Below are 7357 nucleotides of genomic sequence, written 5' to 3' on the forward strand. Positions count from 1 at the left end.
TGCTACGCATGTGCGAGTTTAACTTCCGGGCTCCTTGCCTTTGTGTGGCCGATGCAGTTGTTTCAACATTTATTACAAAATTGTTTAAAACTCTCTACTATAATAAGCGTATATGTCTGTAAACTTATTAAATGCGATTCTTATGATTTTTCTTTGACTGTACAAGATGCATGAAACTTTATTTAGGGTCGCAAACATATCAAAAGAAAAATTATGTAAAAGGGAGATAATAACATACATAAAAATCGGCTCAAACGTTATCACATAGATACTCGACACTATAGTAATAATACGTACATTGAAATAAATATAGAAATAATGTTGAGACTGGGAAAAGGGAAATCAAAGCAGCATGGAGTGATATCCATGGTGTTATTAACACAATATTATTTGCCGATTAAAATGACTTCAATTAAGTAGCTAAAAACATATTTTGATGTCTTATGGATAGGAAAAATGGATACAAAACAACTCCTATACTAGTGACCAATAACATTACATATTATAACTGTAAGTAGTAATCTTAAAATAAACTTCAGCAAATTGAAGCCACTGTAGTTTTGAATTTTTGGTTATATGAAAAGGCATTTTATATATTTTCCTCCATGTTTCATTATCAAAATTAAAAATGTCATCCGATTTTTTTCTACCAGTAGATATTATATTATTTTTACTGAGTAAATAATAAAAAAAAATGTCCCTTTTTTTTACTGCGGAAAAGTATTTCTAGATTAATTGGTATGAAATGATAGATAGGATACGGTAAATCTTGTTTCTGTATATGTCTTCGAATATCTGAAATAAGTCCTTGGTAATTAGAAAGTTTGTATTTATACCAAAGAACTGTTGAAATTCCTGAAAAGAGTAAAACAAATTAGTGTCTTTATTGATGAAGTCGCTAATAATAATAATTCCTTTATTGTACCAATCCCGATAAAAAAAAAATACCCTGGTTATCTACTTTAATTACATTATTATACCATATTGGTGTTTTGGCAAATGTATCTGGAGAATGATATACAAAGTGTTTATTTGATAAGATTATCCATGCTTCAAAAACATATTTCCAATACAAATTCTTACAGTTATTGTGATATATTGAATGTTATTAAGAATATTATTTGCCAATTAAAATAACTTCAATTAAGACACATTTTAATAATAAACAGTTGCATAAATTAATACATAAGTAACACTTAGGGCTTGCAATTATATCCTGTTTCTGTATATCCGTATGTAAATTTGTTTACATTCTGTATGAATTAAAAAAAATTATGTTTACACTAAATGAAATATACCTGTGTACTTACTCATTGATAACTAACTAAAAGGTCACTCTTTTTCCAATCTTGGGCTTAGCCCTTCGTCAGGGATTAAATGTCACCGGACCTCTACGTCACAATCCATCTTGACAAACAGGATGAGTAACTACGGCGTTGATCTTATGTACCATTGTCAATTTTAACCCATGCTGTCAATTGTTTTCCATTGTTTATACAAGTACTTTGTTTGCCAATATTAACCAATGAAGTCCATTGATTTCAATTATCTATACTGTGTTTGCCAATATAAACCAATGAAGTCGATTGTTTTTTATTGTTTATACTTTGTTTGCCAATATTAACCAAAGTAGTCCATTAATTGCAGTTGTTTATACTTTATTTGCCAATATTAACCAATGAAGTCGATTGTTTTTCATTGTTTATATTGTGATTGCCAATATTAATCAGTCTAGTCCATTAATTGCAGTTGTTTATATTTTGATGGCCAATATTAATCAGTCTAGTCCATCAATTGCAGTTGTTTATATTTGGATGGCCAATATTAATCAGTCTAGTCCATCAATTGCAGTTGTTTATATTTTGTTTGCGAATGTTAACCAATGAAGTCCATTGTTTTTCATTGTTTATATTTTGATTGCCAATATTAACCAATGAAGTACATTGATTTCATTGTTTATATTTTGGTTGCCAATATTAATCAGTCTATTCCATGAATTGCAGTTGTTTATACTTTATTTGCCAATATTAGCCAATGAAGTCGATTGTTTTTTATTGTGTATACTTTGTTTGCCAATATTAACCTATGTAGTCCATTAATTGCAATTGTTTATAATTTATTTGACAATATTAATCAGTCTAGTCCATTAATAATATTAACCAAAGTAGTCCATAGATTTTCGTTGTTTATACTTTGTTTGCCAACGTTAACCAATGAAGTCCATTGATTTCAATTATCTATACTGTGTTTGCCAATATAAACCAATGAAGTCGATTGTTTTTTATTGTGTATACTTTGTTTGCCAATATTTACCAAGGGAGTCCATTAATTGCAATTGTTTATAATTTATTTGACAATATTAATCAGTCTAGTCCATTAATTGCAGTTGTTTATATTTTGCTTGCCAATATTAATCAGTCTATTCCATGAATTGCAGTTGTTTATACTTTATTTGCCAATATTAGCCAATGAAGTCGATTGTTTTTTATTGTGTATACTTTGTTTGCCAATATTTACCAAGGGAGTCCATTAATTGCAATTGTTTATAATTTATTTGACAATATTAATCAGTCTAGTCCATCAATTGCAGTTGTTTATATTTGTATGGCCAATATTAATCAGGCTATTCCATTAATTGCAGTTGTTTATACTTTATTTGCCAATATTAGCCAATGAAGTCGATTGTTTTTTATTGTGTATACTTTGTTTGCCAATATTAACCAAAGTAGTCCATAGATTTTCGTTGTTTGTACTTTGTTTGCCAATATTTACCAAGGGAGTCCATTAATTGCAATTGTTTATAATTTATTTGCCAATATTAATCAGTCTAGTCCATTAATTTCAGTTGTTTATATTTTGATGGCCAATATTAATCGGTCTAGCCCATTAATTGCAGTTGTTTATACTTTGTTTGCCAATATTAACCAAAGTAGTCCATAGATTTTCGTTGTTTATACTTTGTTTGCCAATATTTACCAAGGTAGTCCATTAATTGCAATTGTTTATAATTTATTTGCCAATATTAATCTGTCTAGTCCATTGATTTCAATTGTTTATATTTTGATTGCCAATATTAATCAGTCTAGTCCATTAATTGCAGTTGTTTATATTTTGATTGCCAATATCAATCAGTCTAGTCCATTAATTGCAGTTATTTATACTTTGTTTGCCAATGTTAACCAATGAAGTCCATTGCTTCATTGTTTATATTTTGGTTGCCAATATTAATCAGTCTAGTCCATTAATTGCAGTTGTTTATATTTTGATTGCCAATATTAATCAGTCTAGTCCATTAATTGCAGTTATTTATACTTTGTTTGCCAATGTTAACCAATGAAGTCCATTGATTCATTGTTTATATTTTGGTTGCCAATATTAATCAGTCTAGTCCATTAATTGCAGTTGTTTATATTTTGCTTGCCAATATTAACCAGTGCAGTCCATTGATTTCATTGTTTATATTTTGATTGCCAATATTAATCAGTCTAGTCCATTAATTGCAGTTGTTTATATTTTGCTTGCCAATATTAATCAGTCTATTCCATTAATTGCAGTTGTTTATCCTTTGTTTGCCAATATTAACCTATGTAGTCCATTAATTGCAATTGTTTATAATTTATTTGCTAATATTAATCTGTCTAGTCCATTGATTTCAATTGTTTATATTTTGATTGCCAATATTAATCAGTCTAGTCCATTGATTTCAATTGTTTATACTTTGTTTGCCAATATTAACTAATTTAGTCCATTGTTTTCAATTATTTTTTTTGTTACCGTGTAGTACATTGTTCCCCATTGTTTATATTCTGCTTTCCACCGATTCATTTTGTTCCCTCAACATTCTCGTGTGTTTTTATACGTTGTTTACTGATATTTAACATTTGTTTCCCTGTTTCATTTGGCATTGCTATATATACACTTCTTGAATCCCATTCTGCTACTCCTCTTATCTTTGTTAATATCTGTCTAATATGTTTACTTTCTGATCAGATAATTTCATAACTTACAGTCTCATTTCCAAATAAATATCACAAGCTGGTAGTTTGTTCTTTATTACATGTTTGTGTTAATTTGGAAGTGAACACTAACGAAGTCAACCCAAGTGCTATAGAAGAAGTGCGTCATGATAGAGAATGGGGTTCGAATATTCTTCATATTAATTTTATATTTTGTCTTAATCGGTTTTTAAATTATGGTAATTAATCTCAATTTTTACTGTTGAACTTTTGTAAGACCACTAAATGTCGTAACAATGTAAATTTCCTTTAAATCATTCGTCACATCTTGAAAACCGCTAGATGGAAAGAAGTGAACATACTGTGAAATTTAATTAATGTTAATTTTCGTTTCAATAGCGTCACCGTAGACATGATAAAAACAATATGTAGAAATGCATCAAATATAGCTATATAGGGGAAACATGTTTTTAACCTTCAACTTGGCACGGGAACTGCACATCCAATACATTTGACTGTTGACTCGTAGTAGAACAATGATGTTCATATTTAAGTACTAAAACAGCGGATTCTGATATATTTATGCTCCATCTTAAAAGGCTTGTATGGTAGCGTAATTCTGCCATCGATTTGCATATGTCGACAATGTGGATAACGACGTCAACATATTCTATTATTATTATATTTTTAAGTTGAAATATAACTTCAATAAAAAGGAAAGGAATTGACAATTTGAGTTTCAAATGAAAACCGAATGAACTTTTTACACACAGAATAAAACTACTGCAATAACATAGTATCGTAGTAATGATTTATTAGTCATTGCATTGAGTCATAAAATGGAATGTTTAAGTTATGAAACATGACAGTTACATTAAACAACAATCCTAACATAATATCTGATACAGTTAGTGGTCGCAGCACTTAAGTGTGAAGAGAAGTCAAGTGAACACGCCCCTAAACAATTCACAAACGCCCCTGTCACATCACACAATGCACCTAGTCTCTGTCACACCATACCAAAGCTCCAAAGCAATTAAATTGATCAGTTGGTCAGCGTATACATGTAAGTCTCCTCTGCAAAGAGAAAATCAGTCACACAGATATCGTTGTAAAACTGATTATAAGTATAATATGTATACTAGTTGCCCTGTTCTCTGTAATTCATGTTATTTCAATATGTAACAGTACAATAAACTACTGTGTATGGTCCTCTGTTTAATCTGACTTCATACTTAATATTCTATGTATTGACAGGGCATGCTTTCATGTTATAGCCATAACTAACTTATAACAGTGTATGCCACTGACATTGTATGGCACAAGCATGATGCGCAGTGTATGACACGTCAGTGTTATACAGTGTGTGGTACACCAGTGATGTACAATGTATGATACGCAAGTGATGTACAGTGTATGGCATGTACGTGATGTACAGCATATAACACGTCAGTGATGTAAAGTGTATGACACGTCAGAGATGTACAGTGTATGACACGGCGGTGATGTACAGTGTATGACATGTCAGTGATGTAGAGTGCATGACACGTCAGTGATGTATAATGTATAGTATGTGACCCGTCAGAGATGTACAGTTTATGACACGGCGGTGATGTACAGTGTATGACATGTCAGTGATGTAGAGTGCATGACACGTCAGTGATGTATAATGTATAGTATGTGACCCGTCAGATATGTACAGTGTATGACACGTCAGTGATGTACAAGTTATGACACGGCGGTGATGTACAGTGTATGACACGTCAATGATGTACAAGGTATGACACGTCGATGATGTACAGTGTACGACATGTCAGTGATGTACAGTGTACGACAGGTCAGTGATGTACATTGTCTGACACGTCAGTGATGTACAAGGTATGAAATCAGTGATGTACAGTGTATGACATGTCAGTGATGTACAGTGTATGACTCGTCAGAGATGTACATTGTCTGACACGTCAGTGATGTACAGTGTATGACACGTCAGTGATGTACATTGTCTGACACGTCAGTGATGTACAGTGTATGACACGTCAGTGATGTACAGTGTATGACACGTCAGAGATGTACATTGTCTGACACGTCAGAGATGTACAGTGTATGACACGTCAGAGATGTACAGTGTATGACATATATGTGTTGTACAAGGTATGACACGTCCGTGAAGTACATTGTATGACACGTCAGTAATGTACAGTGTATGACACGTCAGATATGTACAGTGTATGACATGTCAGTGATGTTCAGTGTATGACACGTCAGATATGTACAGTGTATGACATGTCAGTGATGTTCAGTGTATGACATGTCAGTGATGTACAAGGTATGACACGTCAGAGATGTACAGTGTATGACACGTCAGAGATGTACATTGTATGATACGTCAGCGATGTACAATGTATGACTCGTCAGTGATGTACAGTGTATGACACGTTAGTGATGTATAGTGTACGACACGTGCGTGATGTACAGTGTATGACACGTCAGAGATGAACAGTGTATGACATGTCAGTGATGTACAGTGTACGACACGTCAGTGATGTACATTGTCTGACAGGTCAGAGATGTACAGTGTATGACACGTCAGTGGTGTACATTGTCTGACAGGTCAGAGATGTACAGTGTATGACACGTCAGTGGTGTACATTGTCTGACAGGTCAGAGATGTACAGTGTATGACACGTCAGTGATGTTCAAGGTATGACACGTCAGTGATGTACATTGTCTGACAAGTCAGAGATGTACAGTGTATGACATGTCAACGATGTACAATGTACTGTTTATGACACTTCGATGATGTACAGTGTACGACATGTCAGTGATGTACAGTGTATAGCATGCCAGTGATGTACAGTGTACGACACGCCAGTGATGTACAAGGTATGACACGACAGAGATGTACAGTGTATGACACGTCAGATATGTACTGTGTATGACATGTCAGTGATGTTCAAGGTATGACTTGTCAGTAATGTACAGTGTATGACACGTCAGCGATGTACAGTGTATGACATTTCAGTGATGTACAATGTATGACTCGTTATTGATACACAGTGTATGACATTTCAGTGATGTACAAGGTATGACACGACAGTGATGTACAGTGTGGGACACGTCAGTGATGTACAATATATGACTCGTTAGTGATGTACAGTGTATGACATTTCAGTGATGTACAATGTATGACTCGTTATTGATACACAGTGTATGACATTTCAGTGATGTACAATGTATGACTCGTTATTGATACACAGTGTATGACATTTCAGTGATGTACAATGTATGACTCGTCAGTGATGTACAGTGTATGACTCGTCAGAGATGTACATTGTCTGACACGTCATTGGTGTACAGTGTATGACACGTCAGATATGTACAGTGTATGACACGTCAGTGCT

This window comes from Mizuhopecten yessoensis, unplaced genomic scaffold (assembly GCF_002113885.1).
Source record: "Mizuhopecten yessoensis strain PY_sf001 unplaced genomic scaffold, ASM211388v2 scaffold1359, whole genome shotgun sequence".
NCBI classification, from domain to species: Eukaryota; Metazoa; Mollusca; class Bivalvia; order Pectinida; family Pectinidae; genus Mizuhopecten; species Mizuhopecten yessoensis.